General features: G+C 39.0%; 1 pseudogene across 1 annotated transcript; it reads left to right on the top strand.

The window, feature by feature from the left end:
- Window positions 1–15,976: 15,976 nt before the first annotated feature.
- On the top strand, window positions 15,977–17,459 carry LOC308241547 (glutamate dehydrogenase 1, mitochondrial-like; annotated as a pseudogene). The gene has a single exon. The product of its transcript is annotated as a glutamate dehydrogenase 1, mitochondrial-like (transcript).
- Window positions 17,460–18,552: the final 1,093 nt, after the last annotated feature.

Raw genomic sequence — 18,552 nt, 5'->3', positions numbered from 1 at the left:
GTGTGTTTCTGTTGAGAAATCAGTTGATATTCTAATAGGAGAACCCTTGTAGGTAACTTTCTGTCTCTCTCTGGCAGCCTTTAAGATTCTTACTTTGTCATTGGTGTTTGCCAATTTAATTATGATGTGTCTTGGTGTCGGTCTTTTGGGGTTCAACTTGTTTGGGACTCTATGTACTTCTTGGACATGCATAGTTTTTTTCTTGCCAATATCAGGGATGTTTTCTGTCATTATTTCTTCAAACAGGTTTTCTATTCCTTGCTTCTCTTCCTCTCCTTCTGGTATCCCTATTATTCTAATATTGTTTTGTTTTGTGTTGTCCCACAGCTCCCTTAGACTCTCCTCTTGCTTTTTAAGTCTTCGTTCCAGTTGCTGCTGTGTTTGTGTGTTTTTTCCTACCTTGTCTTCTAATTTGCTGATGCGGTCCTCAGCCTCTTCTAGTCTACTGTTTAAGCCTTCTAATGTGTTCTTTATTGCAGCTATGTCGTTCTTCATCTCCTCTTGGTTTCTTTTCATGTTGGTGACATTCTCATTCAGCTCCTTATAGTTCTCATTGAGTTGTGTGTATTTGTCATCCATCCGTTTAAACATCCTTATAACCATTACTCTGAATTCTTTCTCTGTTAAGCTGCTAGCTTCAATTTCATTAACTCCTTTTCTGGTGATTCCTCTTTTTCTTTCCTTTGGGAGTTGCTTTTGTGTCCCCCCATGTTTTCCTGTAATATTTTAATTGTAGATCCAATTGCTTTGCTACCCAGGTTCTTTTGGTGATGGTGCTACTGGTGTAATCTCTCAGTTCTCCTGGGCTTGGTAATCTAGTGTAGCTCCCTACTTGAGCTATTTGGGTTCTCTTGATATAGGCCTGCAAGCTTGAGAGGCACAACTGCCGTGTCTAGAAGTCAGCAGCCGTGGAGGGGAGTATCCCAATTTTTGCTGTCTTGCACCCTTAATTGAAATCACGCGTGCCCAGTGGGGACTCACAGTGGCACCAAGGAACTGTCTGTTGGGGTGATGTGGCTCAGGGGGTCTGCCCTCTGGACAGGTGTGACTGTGATGCCCAGAGTTCTGTAGTTATGGGGTGGGTAGACTCAGCTTTCGCTGCTGCACCTGTGGTCGATAGGCGCTTACTCCCAGTGGCGGCTCACAGGAGCACCCACAGTAAGTTCGCCAGCGAGGCACACTGAAGCACTCTGAAGGGCCCTGGTGGTGTAGCCTTGTAATTGAGGTTCCTAGCTTCTAAAGATTTCTCTTTAGGGCAGATCCTATAGCCTCAGGGAGTATTCAGATTCCATGGTGTTATTCAGGGTGGGATCTGGGTGTGGCTATATTGGTTGCCTGGAGACTGGAGGGAGGGGCTATCTCTCAGGAGAAAATGGCTACCAGGGCTTAGATATGACTCAGCACCAGACTTGCTTCCACCTCTCCTGGACTGTCCGCTGCCTACACTCCCCAGATTCCACAAGCTCACCCCTTCTTCTGCACCTCTGCCACAGGTAAGTGTCTTTATCCTAAAGATCCTACAAACTAGGTTCAGTGTAGAAAGGTGCAGGCCCCAGCGCGAGGAGGGACCACATCTCTGCAAGTTCCTCTCTTGCCGGCACTGTGCGGTCTGGCAGCTCTTCAGGGCTGCCTTTGAGCTCAGATCCCAAATCCAGACTCCAAGGTCTACAATCCCCTACCTCCCGCAGTCCCGTGGAACCCCCCCCCCCTTTTTTTTCCAGTCAGACGCTTTGTCTGTCCTCAGGGACGCGGCTTGGTGCCATGTAGTTTCTCCCCAACCAACCTTCTGGGAACAGAGGTCTGGCAGATTCTACTGCCTAGATCTTTGATTTTACCTTTATCGGAGGGATCTCTGCCCTTCCCAGCTGCAAACTGTCTCACCAGCTGCGCCTCCTTCACCAATATGGGCCGGATTCCACTCCTTTCAGCTGCTCCCTCTATTTGCTCTGGGACAAGGCTCAGGACACGTCTGTCTATTCCGCTGCCATTTTGTCTCTCCCTGGACATTGTTTTTTATGTATGGTATCTTTTATAATTAAAAAAAGAGAGAGAAACATAAGCTGAATCAAGATATTAGCCTATTTGAATGCTGAAGGGACGCACACTATAAAAAGAAGAAAAGTTTAGCAGACAGAGAAGATATTTTGCAGAAATAAACATTCAAGGTAGACATGAAACTTGCAGTTGACAGGATATGCAAAAGACAACCTCATTATGGTTTTAAGAATTATTAAAGTGTAAGTACAATATCATGGCCCTCAAAACAGGTTCACATTGTGCTTTGAGTTTCTGCAGGGCAATTTGTTTAATTATAAACATTACAGATAGGAAATAAAATTTTATTTTGGTTTTAATAAAGTGACCTATAAATCTTAATTCATGCTAGAAATGATCTGAGATATAATTTTACCTGCTCATTGATTTTTCTAGATCATTCTTTTGCTTCTTTACTTCATTCAAGCTCTGTTGCAGAGATATGACTGAATCAATGCATTTCTTTGATTCTTCATTTTGGTGCTGAAACTTTGAAAAAAAATTAAAGAAAATTATTTTTAGAAATCTAGAGATTTACTTTTATTCTTAAAAATATTAATTCTCCTGGGTTCATGAATAATATATGTGGATAAGTTTATGAAATGTAGTAGACAGGTTCATAAACTAGATGCCAATCAGTACAGATTTCAAGAATAATGACTTCTTACAGCAGCTTAAAATGACTTTAAATTTTCACCACTTTCTTTCTGGAACTAAAATTGCCAAAGTTTGTGAAAACAGAGGTTTTGATATATAAAACAGTAAGTGCTAAAATATTTTTAAGGCTACATTAACCTTTTAGTTCTAAAGGTGCCCTAGATACATTTTCACCAATAGTTCAAGATATTCCAGGTTCTATTAAGTCACAGCTTGCTAAGGTAATCTTTGAAAAATTCTCATGCAGTTCCCATTACCTTATGATGATAATCTGACTTGAGGATGTGATAAAGACTCTCATTCTCTCTAAGCTTTCTTCCATAGGTTTCAATTTCTTCTTCTCTATTAAACACTTTTCTCTTTAAATAAAGCATCTTCTCTATATTATATAACAAACATAACTTTTACTTGATTTGTGAAGCTTTTTATATCACCCTATTGTCCCCCTCCATTAAACTCTAACATTCTTTACTACAAGGTCTCATCCACATATTCATATTTTAAACATTCATTCTTTTCTTTTACATAAGAATCTGAATTTCAATCCTATAATTGCACTAAAAAATTTTGAGGGTCATCTTTTTTACTGTAGTCCTCTAATGCTTTACTTCTCAGCAGCAACTGATAACAATGACGACATACACACTCTCCCTCTGGTCCTGTAACTGCAGTGCTTTTCTATATAGTAATCATGATGTCCAGTCCCCAACTCTTTCAATTCCTTTTTTATTTATCTTTATCTTTATTTTTGCTTGTTTTGAGGGTAAGGGATTGGTAGCATAGTTATTTGGTTATTTATTTTCACCTGTTAAAAGCCATGGACTAGAACTACATTGAAGTTGAGGGTAAGAAGTAACAAGTTTCAGAAACTCCATACCTTCTTTTACAATCTGATGGTCTTTGAATATTTAAGTTAATAACTTAAATCTGATGTTTTGAATATTTAAGTTAAAGATATGGCTAGAGATTATATACTTGTCATATGAAAATAAGTATATACACAATAAAACATAAATTATGAGGGCTTTCTAAAAGACATAAAGATAATAGGATCAAAATAAGAATCCCTAAAATACAGAAAGCTAATAAGATTGAAACTGATAATATCAAATACCAGACAGATGTAGAAGAGAAATACCCTAAAAAATGAATTAGGGGAACTCCAGTTTAGCAGCAGATAGAAACAGTGGTCACCTAAAAGGATCCTTTTATAACCTTTTATTAAAGAGAATATCTAACAGAAACAGAAGAAGATAGAATATTGTAAAGATCCTCCATAGTTCATCATCCAGGTTCATAATTTTCTTTTTTTTTTTTCTATGTCACTTCACTTTTTTTCTTTCCATCCACATGTATCCCTTCTATGGCCTCTTCCATTGCCACACAATTCTTCACATTACAGAAATCACCACAATATTGTCAAGTTCATGAATTTTCTCTAGTTTTTTTTTTTTTTCTTTTTCACTCCATCCCTACACCACACCCCAATACCACCAACACCACCAATACCACCAGCAGACAAGTACCATATGATTTCACTCATATGTGGTATTTAATGATCAAACTGAACCACCAAGAAAAATAGAGACTGAATTATAGAGAGCTGTCTATTTATTTTTAAAAATCCACTCAGAGATCCATAAACCTCAATACTTCAAACCAGATTCCCTAATCAACATTTCCAGCTTTGACCCCTTTACTAGGGTCATCTGTACTTTTTATTTCTTTCTCCCTTCTTGCTTTCATAGACAATATCCTCAACCACATACTCATAAACCATGAGCGATATGGATCACCTTTGTAGATAGCTTATCTTGTACATTTTATGTTGATTCTTATTGGTGCTACTTTGAGTGTAATAGTGTTATGTTCTGAATTTAAGGGTACCTTTACCCTTAGGATGTTGACCAACTTTATCTGTCTTGTTTTTCTCTTATAATGCAAAAGTTTTCACAAGTGATAGATTATCAATTATTGGCCTTTAAAAATAATGATAGTTTCATATTCCATAGAGACCTGACCTATGGAAGTTTCCTGAAGTTCTTTTCACTGGCTTACTCAACCATATTATTTGAAGGCTTGAAAAATCTAGAGCTAACTTCTTGCTAATTTAGACTCCTCACCTCCTCATGGTGTTGCTCAAATATCCGGGTTTGAATCCCAAGACCACCAGTGATATAAAAGCATTTAATTTTATCCTAACAATAGTTAAGCTGAAATATTTTCAATGTATACAAAGACAGGCACCCTCATATTAAATAATAGACTCTACAGACAAATTTATACTTAGAAAGACAAGATTATTCCTCATGAAGAAAATCAAAACAATATGAAATTAGGGGCCAACTTGTTCTGCACAGACAAGATGACAAGTGCTGAAAAAATGAGTTCAATGACAGCTCAAACAGTCAGAGTACGCTTCATGGAGAAGGAGAGATTGGGAGCCAGGTCTGAACAGATTAAGGATTAGGCACCAGGAACAGAAACTGAAAATACAGAATGGACAGCATGAGTAAAGGTGGAGAGATGCTGAAATCAGCCCAGTTATCTCACAGGATTAAAATCCAATGGCAGGAAAAGGAAAACCTATGTTCACACAATGATTTGTACACTCATGATTATAACAGAATTATTAATAGCCAAAAAGTGAAAACAACACAAAGGTCAATCAACTGATGAATGGATAAGTGGTTGAGCAGCACAATGAAATATTGTTCAGCAATACAAATAAATAAAATATTGATATATATTATAATGTGGATGAACCTTTAAAATGTCACATCATGTGAAAGAAGCCAATCAAAAAGGACTGCAATTTGTGTGATTGCATATATATAGAAAATATCCAGAATAAGCAAATCAATAGAGACAGAAATTAGGCTGATTGTTGCCTGGTGCAGGGCAAGATGAAAAGCTGGTAGCGACCACTAAGAGGTATAAAGTTTGTGTTTGGAGTGATAAAAAATATTCTATAATTGACTGAGATGACAGATGCATAACTTTATGAATATGTTTTAAAATGTTGAATCATATCATTTAAATTGGAAAATTATATGCTATCCTATATAATAAAGAGGTAATATGCAAATTAACCCTCATGCCCTCACAAGATGGCTACATACAACCAGGCCGACAGGGGGCTTAGTGAGGGATGACCAAATGACTGAACAGCAGGCTGTGTGGGGTCACCAGGCTGGCGGGGGGGGGGGGAGTTGGGGACAATTAGGCTGGCAGTGTGGGCAGTGATGAGCGACTAGGCCGGTAGCGGGGGGGGCAGTTATGGGCAATCAGGATGGCACACATAGGCAGTGAGGGGTGATCAGGCCTGCAGTAGGGGGAAGGGATCAGTTAGGAACAACCAGGCAGGCAGGCAGGCTAGTGTTTAGGAGCTAGCAGTCCAAGATTATGAGAGGTATGTCTGACTGTTGGTTTAGGCCCGATCTCCAAAGGGTCCTGGATTGGAGAGAGTGCAGGCTATGCTGAGAGCCCCCACAACCCCTATGCATGAATATCATGCACTGGGCCTCTAGTGTGAATTATATCAATGCATTTTTTTAAATTTCCATTAGTGGATCCAGATTTAATTTCCCTAATTGTCTGTTGTGGGTGTACATATTACAATGATATGAATATTTCCATGCTTTCATTTCCACATGAGGGAGAATGAAGGATATGCCTACTTCAATTGGTTACTGTAATGACCTTCCTGTAAAAGTTATTCTGAAATCTATGGAATATTCATTCACCAAAGTAAAGATAGTACATAAAACAATTGTCTGGAACATTTCATTCAGCACTATCCCCTTATTTTATCTGGCTGCCTCATCATGATAATGGAGATATCACTGAAAATATTGTTTTGTAAGAAAAGAAAACCTTTTGCCTTCTGTGAGGAATGATGCATAGTTTTCAACATTCCTAAGGTCAGATATTATAAGAAAAAACATAAAATATGATAAAAGCCAGGGTTTAAGAAATAAGTGCACTATAAAGATAATAAAAGTATAATAAATTAATCACAATGAAAATACAAAAGAAAGCAGCCCGTGAAAAGTAGTATCCTAAAATACTTTGTATTATTTAACCAGCTATAGATTAACTGATGACATGCTAAATTTCATACATACTTGACTTCTGGTTTCATCTAATTCCTTCTGCAGCTCTTGTATTTTATGTTGTGAATCCATAGGAGGATGTGATTCAATCTTCAGTAAAGCCTCTGTCAAAGATAGTTTTCTTTGGGCATCAGCCATTTCTCCTTGAAGTTGTCTCACAACTGCCTAGTAAGTAAGATATTTCTGTTACTGATTTTATAAATCACATTATTATTAAATTATGTTAATGATAAATTCACAACGGGATGGGGCAAAAGAAGGTTTACAGTTGTGAGTAGGTTACTTACTACTTATAATATTACTCTCCATACAAAACAACTATAAACCTACTCTTGGATGTATATTGTTAGAGTCATATATTATTAACATAATATGTAACTAACATTATCACTATCTAACTCAATTCACCTTCTTTTCCTCATATGGACTTGCTCTTGATTGCTTAATCAGGTTAAAGTCACAGAAAATGTAATCCTCCTGCTAATCATTTTAGGTTACTTAGACAGCTGACTCAGCCCCACACTCAGCTTCTCCTCCACCCCTCACCAATCTCAAAGCTTTAGAATCTACTGACATCTCAAAGAAAAATAGGTATGTAAGTGAATCAAGTGGGAGTAAATTCAATATTATGTAACATTTTCTCTTTTTATTTCTTTTTTTTTAACCAGAGGTTTCAATTAATGTCAGAGCTCCTGGAACATTCAATTTCCTGCTCAAATCCTTCCAAGAGGTTCCTGTCTTAAAAGAAAAGTGAAGTCATTCCAAGGATCTTCAAGGCACTAGGTAATCTGGTCTTGACCTCCCTACCTTCTACACATAAATCCTGCCAACCCGCAGTAATCTGAAATGGAGATCCAATGCCAAATTAGTAGATCATAGAGAGCTACAATGCTCTCTGTGTCGGACAAACAGCTCCAAATGGTAGTAATTATGCCTTAACATGAGATATGAACAAACTTTTTGTAAAAATATTCAAAGAAAATTGTAAATAGTATTTGAAAATGTAAATCAGGTATACATTTGCTAAAACTCATCACATTTGTCTCAAATTATGATTGAATGAAAAGTAGATGGCTTTGAAAGATCAAAAGGTCCTATGAATATATTACTTGAGACTGAAATATTTCCAAATTTAATTCAAATTAGCATCAATAAAAGTAACTTTATGTCAATCTAAATGTATAAGGATCCAGTGAAGGAAAGGTACCATGGGGTACAACATCTACACTTCAGTTCATCAGGGAAATCTGAATTTAATTGTCAAGATAACTCACTTAATTAAATCTTAATTTAAAAATACTCATTTGAGGTAAGAGCATTTCCATTTATATGCTCCCTAACAATATTAAAATTCAGAGACAGAGAGACTAAATTTATTATTCAATCAATATAAGACTTAAGCATTATCAATCTACATCTATTAGCAATCTGGAACTTAACCTCTTAACATTTCATGGGCAACACAATGTCTTTACTCAAACAAAGCACTTCTCAGTCTAATGTTCATTTGATGAATACAATGTCTGCTTTTAAAATAATAGAACAAACAACTTTATAATCTATACATTTTTTTATATTCACCTGGATTCAACCGTAGCCATCATCAAATATTGCTCTGAATTTTCTTTGAGGAAATTTGAAAATATTTATTGGTCTGGATACTTACATCTCTTTCTGCTTTATCATTTTCATAGTGATGTACGTTTTCTTTTAAAAGATGCCATTCGTTGACTAATTCCTTACATGTTTCGTTCAGCATAAAACCTTCCTTTTCAATGACGGCTTGAAATATTTTTATGGTATCTGCAAACTGATCTTGGATTTTAATGACACTCTTTCTTTTCCTGTCAGCTTTGTTGTGAGCCTGATCCAGTTGCTGTTGAACCAACTTATTTTCACTCTGCAGGTGAGATAGCCTCTCCTGTAAAGATTCCTGCTTTCCAGTGTCTTCATTCACTTTACCTTGTTCCTTTTGATGCACATGTTCAATTACCTTCATTTGACTCTGTGTTTGGCTTCGGTCTCCTTCTCCATCTTCTAAAACCAATGTTCTTTCTCTGAGAGCATCTCTTCTGTGATGAAGCTCAATTTCTAGGTGATTGAATTTACTTTCCAATTTAGAAAGTTGTTGAGAATGAATCTTAATGTTATGTTTTAGGTTAGACATATCAGCGTTCTTTTTGTCCTGGGAACAACACCATTCTTCTTTTTCTTTCTCGAAAGCAACTTGTAGATCTCCTTTTGAAGTCTGACAGTGATCATGATCCTGTGTAACAGTAGCCGGTCTAGAACTATTTGAGTCACCTTCTGCTTCCAGTCTTCCTCTTATTTGTTGTTCATCCCCCAGTTTAGGGCTTGACATTGTAAGCTCAGCTCTCAGAACTTCAAGCTGCTCATTGTGTTGAAATAGTGTTTCTGTTATTGTATTTTGAAGATGATCATTCTTTTCTTTGACGATCACAATGTCCTCAAAATACTTTTTTTCCATTTCCTGCATCTGATTTTTGACTGTGTCTAGTTCCAGTGTTAGCTTGGCAATTTCATCCTTCAACATGTGATTTTAATGTAACTGACGTTTTTGTTTTTCATAACTATCAGAATCCTAAGAAAACCAAAGGAGACTTTTAGCTAAATCATTGAAATGGTATATCATGATAGCCTGTGAAATTAAAGAAACCTTTATGTTTATAATAAAAAGGTTCAATAGGTGGATATACCTCATAATAAATAGAATTGGACGCAAACCTCTAACTTTATACAAGCCTACATTCTGCAAATTTCAACAATGGAATATAAGTTGATGGATTTTTTAAAAGTGAAAAGCAAACCACAAGTTTCTGTTTAAGAGTCTCAGAATTGGAAAGGGCTTTTTCTGAATCACGACAAACCCAGAATACATCAAGGAAAAGATTAATAACTCCAACTACACTTAAAAATTGAGGTTATAGACTGAATACATAGCTACCTCACATTGAGGGTATTAACCCTGCTTCTATTACGAGAGACTAAATTTCCTAAAATATTTTTCAAAGATTATCTCATAGATATTTTACTTTTTTAGTACTTTCAGTAATAAATACTAACTTTCTAATAACTGCTCCTCTAGGCATTGTCCTAAGCTCTTCTACACCCATCTATGAACTCATTCAGTTATCACAATCTGGAATGGAGGGGTTAAAAACATAAGCAACTTCTGGATTTTCTCCAGGTCTCCAGACTCAAAAGTTGTTGCTCTTACCCCAATCCACAGTTCTTCTCTACTGTGAATATGGAAACACAAAAGATGCCTTATATTTCAAAAAAGTAATGGTAAGATAAAATTTATAGAGCTCTTCTTAGAAAATCATGAGATTATGTTGCTGCAATAACTTTTATTTCTTGTTCACAATGTTTAGTGTAATAAATGCGAAATGGGTAGAAATGCACTGAATTACTTTACTAGCAATAAAATAACAATAAATTGTCACTAAGTATATGTTACAGCATGGCATTCTCTTCAAAATCTCTTGTGTTAAAATGAGATAGTACTATGAACAAATTGTTACTTTTCTCAAAGGTAGAATGACATGTAGCATATTACCCTAGAACCAGCTCTTCTTTTCCTCCTTACCACCAGTGGAAATGAAAACGAACCTCTCTATTAATATATCAAGGAAATGTAATGATTGCCAAAATCTGGAGCATCTGTTGTTGGTAGCAATACCTTTGAGATCATGGAAAACACATCAATTTCTATCGAAAATATTAAAAGCCTCCCCTTAGGATGAAGGCATTGTGAATGTCACTACTTGACTGGGAGAGACAAATGGATTTGAATTAAGAATATCATTTTATCCAATGGACCCAAAATGCCACCCCTAACACAAACACAAACACACACACACACACACACACACACACACACACAGATATGTATTTCAAATTATCTATAGTTCCCATATGTACCATAGTGGATTTCACATATCTGCACAAATACACACATTTGTACATGACTATGTAAACTACCTCAGATTTCACTTTCTAATGAGCTCTTTCTAGCCCCTGTGGTTTGCAAGGTTGTTTGGTCAGAATTCCATAGTTCCGGTTTTATTTTTTAAATACAATAATTATTGTAATATACTGGCATTCTGTTCTTGAGAAAGTTGCCTCTGAGTGTAATTTTGCTCTTCAGCAACCTAGGGACACATTTTGTTTAGTTTTTTATCCAATACCATTAACAAAAAGTTCAAAGCTTAAGAACAGCTCCTTAAAAAATTGTTAAAAAGCAGCCTTTTAAAGCATAAGCATCTTTTGCCTTCATGAAAACCTCAAATTTTAACTTAAGTGATAGCTAGTTTTGTCATAGAGCAAAAATGCAGTATTGTGAAATAAAATTTGTTTATGAACATTTGAGTAATTCCATCACAGTCTCAAGGCAATTTAGCCTGCATGTTAACCTTTTTAAAAGCCAAAATTAACATTGATGTGAATGGTTAAACTCAATTTATGGTCCCTTTCTTCATTTAGAAAACTTATACAGAGCATCAACTACATGCCAAGGATAGTAATAAATTACTAATTTTAGTCATAAATGTCACAGTTCATATTTTGAATGAGATGCCATTTTGCGTTTGTTTTAAATGTAATACTGTACATTAAATCAAAGGGATACAATTATCCATAAAATACTGTTAGATATAAGATATTTTTTCCAAAGGTAAATTTACCTCATTCCCTCTTACAGGCTTCAGAGCCATGACTTGTGTTCCTATGGTGTTTTCAACTTTGGGGTTCATTTCAACTGCTTTCATGGACTCCCCTTCTTCTTTCCTTAACTGCGTCGTATTTTTTTTATGTAACAGATCAGCTTTTTGTCTCTTCTCTTTTTCTTCTTGTAATGTTAATCTGCAGCTAAACACAATCAAAGCTGTGATCAACATGAAATGAACTGTTATCCTATATAATAATGAGGTAATATGAAAATTGACAATCACTCCAAGACACAAGATGGTCGCCCCCATGTGGACACAAGATGGCTGCCACAAGATGGCCAGCAGGGGAGGGCAGTTGTGGGCAATCAGACCTGCATGGGAGGGCAGTTGGGAGCACTGAGGCCTGCAGTGGAGGACACTTGGGAGGGACCCTGGTCTGCAGGGGAAGGCAGCTGGGGGTGATCAGGTCTGCATGGGAGGACAGTTGGGAGGGACAAGGCCTGCAGGGGAGGGCAGTAGTGTGGGAATAGGCCTGCAGGGGAGGACAGTTAGGGGCAACCAGGCGTGCAGGGGAGGGCAGTTTAGGGGTAACCAGCCTAGCAGGGGAGGGCAGTTAGGAGCAATTGGGTCATCAGGGGAGCAGTTAGGCGTCGATCAGGCTGGCAAGAGAGTGGTTAGGGGGTGATCATGCTGGCAGGAAGAAGCAGTTAGAGCTAATCAGGCAGGCCGGCAGGCAAGTGGTTGGGAGCCAGAAGTCCTGGATTGTGAGAGGGATGTCCGACTGCCCGTTTAGGCCCGACATTTTGGAAGAAGCTCAATTACCCTTTGAAAAAGATGTGCCAATTTCATCTACAGTAGTGCACGAGAATGCTTTTTCCTCCAATGGGAAAATACTGGTTTTCTTTTTTAAATACAATAATTATCATTATAAGTTCAAAAAAATGTTATCTTATTGTTTGTTGATTTGCATTTTCTGATTACAAAGCAAGATTCACTCTAGCATAAATATAAAATTTGTTAATCATGAATATTAGCTCAAATTGGAATTTCTTTTATAGGAAAATAATTACCTACTGTTAAATACTGCTATAGGCTTACCTATCAGAATCTTCATTCTCCACAATAGGAAACCGGTGCTTATCACTTTGTTCACTGTTGCTTTTCTGTCCCACAACAACACTGTCAGTGTCATCATTAGCCACATCAAACATGTTTCCTGACTCTTCCCGGTTACTACTTTTCTGTTCCTTCTTTTCTTCAACCTTTGAATAAAGTTTGATATTAAGGATGTTGTTAATACCTTACACATTAAGAAGACTGTGTTTTCACTACTTTTATCATTTGGCTTTATCATTAGCTTTGCTATTACATTATTCATTAAGAAGACTGTGTTTTAATTAATTTTATCATTTGGTTGCTGGATATCAGTTTGTTCAATGTTACTTTGCAGACTCAGTCCATCAGTGTCAGTGTTATCATGAGCACCATCATACATGTTTCCTGACACTTCCGTATTACTACATTTCTGTTCCTTCTTTTCTTCAACATTTGATGAAAGATTTATATGAAGGATATTGTTATTACCTTATTCATTTAAAAGACTGTGGCATTACCTCTAAAAATAGGAAAAAGACAAGGATGCTCACTTTTCACCACTCGTGTTCAACACAGTACTGGAAAGTGCTAGTCATAGCGATCAGACAAGAAGAAGAAATGAATGGCATCCAAATTATAAACGAAAATGTGAAACTGTCATTCACAGATGACATGATATTGAATATAAAAAACACTAAAGACTCCACCAAAAAACTACTAGGTTTAATAAATAAATTCAGTAACATAGCAGGATTCAAAATTAACACCTAGAAATCTATGGCATTTTTATATACCAATAATGAACTCACAGAAAGAGATACTTAAAAAAAAAAAATCCTTTACCATGGCAACAAAAAAAATTAAGTTACCTAAAAATAAACTTAACTAAGAAGGTAAAAGACCTGTATTCAGAAAACTATGGGACATTGAAAAGAGAGATAGAGGAAGATATAAACAAGTGATAGAATATACCCTGTTCATGGATTGGTAGAATCAACATCATTAAAATGTCCATACTACCCAAAGCAATCTATAGATTCAAGGCAATCCCCATTATAATACCAATGGCAGCCCTAGCTGGTTTGGCTCAGTGGATAGAGCATCAACATGCAGAACAAAGGGCCCCAGGTTTGATTCTGGTCAAGGGCAAATGCTCTGGTTGTGGGCTCAATCCTCAGTAGGGGGCGTGCAGGACGCAGCCAATCAATGATTCTCTATCATCATTGATGTTTCCATGACTCCCTCCATTAGCCTTCCTCCCTGAAATCAATAAAAATACATAAAAATTACCACCAGCGTATTTCACAGACCTAGAACAAACACTCCAAAAATTTATATGGAATAAAAAAGGACCCTGGAATAACCGCAGCAATCCTGAGAACGAACAAAGTTAGAGGGATCACAATACCAGATATCAAGCTGTATTACAAAGCCACTGTTCTAAAAACTGCCTGGTACTGGCACAAGAACAGACATATAGACCAATGGAATAGAATAGAGAACCCAGATATCCACCCAAAACACTATGCTCAATTAATATTTGACCAAGGAGGCAAGAGCATACAATGGAGTCAAAACAGTCTCTTCAATAAATGGAGTTGGGAAAATTGGACAGATACATGGAAAAACATGAAACTAGATCACCAAATTACACCATACACAAAAACAAACTCAAAATGCATAGAAGACTTACATGTAAGACGGGAAGTCATAAAAAATCCTACAAGAATCCATAGGCAGCAAAATAGCAGACATATCTCCTCGCAATATGTTTACTGATACAACTCCTAAGACAATGGAAATTGAGTAGAAAATAAACAAATGGGACTACATCAAAATAAAAAGCTTTTGCACAGCAAAAGAAACCATGAACAAAACAACAAGAAAGCCCACTATATGGGAGAACATCTTGCCAATGATATTTCCGATAAGAGTTTGATATTCAAAAGTTACAGAAAAATCATACAACTTAACAAAAGGAAGATAAACAATCCAATCAAAAAATGAGCAAAGGACCTAAAAGACACGTATCGAGAGTGGACATAGAGAAGGACAAGAGGAATATGAAAATATGCTCAAAGTCACTAATCATCCAAGAGATGCAAGTCAAAACAACAATGAGGTACCATCTCACACCTGCCCCACCCCCTGCTCAGGGCCCCAAGGAGGACTCTGGAGTCTGTGTTCCTGTCCCTGGTGCCCACAGGACCCAGACACCTGAAATAATACCCCCAAGACTCTACACTGACCCCTTTCCTCATGGGCCCAACACCCTCCTCGTCCAGGTCACGGGAGGACTTGCAGGGCCCTGGCGGCCATGATGCCTGAGAGGAGAAAGGCACTGACCTCAGGACCTTCCCCTCCAGGAGGCCACAGAACCCGCCCCCTCCCCCCAAACCCCCAAACCCTCCACCCCCCACGCCTACCAAGCCCGGGGTTCCTCCTCACCCTCTCCCATGTTAATTAAAGTCCTGGGAGGGCTGCTCTCTGGACCTACCAGTTCAGTCTCCACAAGCAAGAAAGGGTGTGATGGAGGAAAACGGCCGCCTCTCCTTCCTTCTCCTCCCAGAATGCTGGCAGCAAGGCGCATGCTCAACAACAGACAAGACTGAAGTGCGCATGCCCGGCACTGGGCTTGGTCCCCATTGGGCTTGCACAGTAACTTGGGCCATAAAGTGAGACTTGTCGTTTTCTTTTCTTTTCTTTTCTTTTTTTTTTTTAATTTCTTAACTTTTTATAGAATTGGCCAAATTAAAATAGAATAAGTTAACAAGTGTCTTTTTAAAAAAAAATGTTTTGTACAAAAATACTGTCAAAATTTCCTAAAAAGCTTGCAAAACTGAATATAACTATTAGCACAGTGTCAAAAATGTTGAAGAGGGAAACAAATAAAAATCTGTGGTCCTGCAGCCTGGCCTGCATGCGCCTTCGACAGGGAGGTCTGGGAGACCATGGAGGAGGAGGAGGCGAGGCTCTAGGAAGGCCAGGGCCCCAGCGCTGCCATTCACAGGAAAGGTTGGCAGAAGCCCGAAGTCCTTGTTCCTGGGTAGGCAGCGAGTGCCGGGGGGGGGGGGGGGGGGGGGGACCGCTCCTGAGGACAGGAAGCTGTGGCTTAAAAGGGAGGCCCTTGCAGGGCCATCCCTCCCTCCCATGGTCCCCAGCCTCCCAGAGAACTTCTCCTCAGCTCCCGCCATGTCCCACTGCCTGGGCAAGGCATCAGGCTGCAGCCCTGGGGTCTGTTGCAGCTGACCGGGCTGTGCTGCTGGGCCGGGCTGGCCCTCAGGCAGCCCGCAGCCGCCACCCTGCAGCAGGGGCTCCCACCACCTTCCTGGTGACACTACAGCCAGGCAGCAGCTGACCGCCAGCACAACCCGACTTCTCAGGATGGTGGAGAGCTTCTTCCACCGCGTGCCAGCATCGTGGAGGACAAGCTGGTGGAGGACCTCAAGACCCAGGAGAGGGAGGAGCAGAAGCACAAGTGGGTGCGCGGCATCCTGCGGATCAAGTCCTGCAACCATGTGCTGCTCCTGTCCTTCCCCATCTGGCGCCATGATGGCTCCTGGGAGGTCACCGAGGGCTACCAGGTCCAGCCCCGCCTGCACCACACGCCCTGCCAGGGAGGGAGGTATTCGTTCCAGCACTGATGTGAGTGGAGATGAAGTGAAAGCTTTGGCTTCTCTGACTACATATAAGTGTGCAGTGGTTCATGTGCCATTTGGGGGTGCCAAAGCTGGTGTTATGATCAACCCCAAGAACTATACCGATGATGAGTTGGGAAAGATCACAAGGAGGTTTACCATGGAACTGGCAAAGAAGGGCTTTATTGGTCTGGGCATTGGCGTGCCGGCCCCAGACATGAACCCGGAGAGCTAGAGATGTCCTGGATTGCGGACACCTGTGCTGGCACCATCGGGCACTAGGATACTAATGCCCATGCCTGTCACTGGCAAGCCCGTCAGTCCAGGGATGGATTTCTGCTACTGGCTGGCGAGTTTACTATGGAATCAAAAACTTCATCAATGAAGCTTCTTACATGATCATTTTAGAAATGACACCAGGGCTTGGAGAGAAAACATTTGTTGTTTAGGGATTTAGTAATGTGGGCCTTCACTCTATGAGGAATTTGCATCACTTTGGTGCTAAATGTGTTGGCGTTGTTGAATCTGATGGGAGTCTCTGGAATCCAGATGGTATTGACCCAAAGGAACTGGAAGACTTCAAATTGCAGCATGGATCAATCGTGGATTTCCCTAAGGCAGAGCTTTATGAAGGAAGCATCTTAGAGTCCAACTGTGACATACTGATCCCTGCTGCCAGTGAGAAGCAGCTGACCAAGTCCAGGGCACCAAGAATCAAAGCCAATATCATCGCTGAAGGTGCCAATGGGCCAACAACTCTAGAAGCCAATAAGATTTTCCTGGATAAGAACATCATGGTTATTCCAGATCTCTACCTGAATGCTGGGGTAGAGGGGGCGCTTACTGTATCTTTCTTTGAGTGGCTGAAGAAACAAAATCATGTCAGCTATGTCCGTTTGACCTTCATATATGAAAGGGATTCTAACTACCACTTGCTCATGTTGGTTCAGGAGAGTTTGAAAAGGAAATTTGGAAAGCATCGTGGAACTATTCCTGTTGTACCCACATCAGAGTTCCAAGACAGGATATCGGGGGCATCTGAGAAAGACATTGTGCACTCTGGTTCAGCCTACACCATGGAGCTCTGGGGCCAGGGAAATCATGCACACAGCAATGAAAATAATCTGGGATTGGACCTGAGAACAGCTGCCTATGTCAATGCCATTGAGAAAGCCTTCAAGGTGTACAATGAAGCCGGTTTGACCTTCACACAGATGGATTGCCGCTGACTTCTTTACTACTCTCTTCACCTCTTCATCTGTAGACCAGCACAAGTTGACATGTAACCACAGATCTTTCTCTGATTGCTTATTAGACAATGGACAACATTCTCATGGGTTGATCCAAATGAGCCCCTTAAGAAAAAAGAAATTAAAGTTAGGGGATCATGTGCTAGAGAAAAAATAGATGCCAGAGAGCCATTTGGGTGTATCAGCAAAAGAACTCAATTCTATAGATTACAAACAAAAATAAATGCTATTTCTCTTTATGCATTTTATTCTCCTAGAATAAAATAAGTACATGCTGCTGTAATAAAATTGCCTTTAATCACTTACTAAGCCTAACATTGACTAAGCAGAGAAAAACTATAAACACAATGAATGAAAAAGCTAGTATTTTTATAACATAAAACAGTATCATTTATAGTTTATCAGTAGTATGCTGTCCAACAAAACAAAAAGCCCAATGGAGAGTCAGTTATCTTCTTTCCTATCACTGCAAAGCAAATGATGGAGCCTCTTTCTGTTGTGTGAGACTGTCAGAATTTCTTAACCACACTGATGACATATAATCCAAAGAATACAGTAACATCCTTATGTTAATTAATTGCTCTACTTTTTTCAAAATCTATTGTGTTGACTGCTTGAACAAAAACTCAAGTAGAGTGTTCCAGGGAAAGAAAAAAAAAAAAAAGTTGGGCTCCCTCTTTGGAGTCTGGCTGGCAGCTATGAGCATTGCCAATGATGGCCAAACTCACACTGTCTTTGTGTCCCCTTCCAGAGGCCACCCCTTCCACACAGATTCCACAGCGGCCTGGGCCTTTTGAATAGTAGTGTCCCAATGAAGTGCCAGATATTATTTACGTTAGAATGAGCTTTTTCTTTTCTTAAACAATAACATCCTTTCAGTAATTTGAAGTACTTTGTAACTGCATGACTTAACCTGGTGATAAAAGCAGTTATTAAAAGTCTACATTTTCAAAAATAAAATCTGGGAAATGTTTGCCACTGAGGACATTCCACACACCCTACTATTGTCTGTACATATGGGGGAGGGGAAGCCAACTTGAAAGAGAACAGTATGACTTTTCCTGATCCAGAA

The sequence above is a fragment of the Plecotus auritus genome (assembly GCF_963455305.1).
Source record: "Plecotus auritus genome assembly, chromosome: 1".
NCBI classification, from domain to species: Eukaryota; Metazoa; Chordata; class Mammalia; order Chiroptera; family Vespertilionidae; genus Plecotus; species Plecotus auritus.
This window is presented reverse-complemented; position numbering and strand designations above follow the sequence as displayed.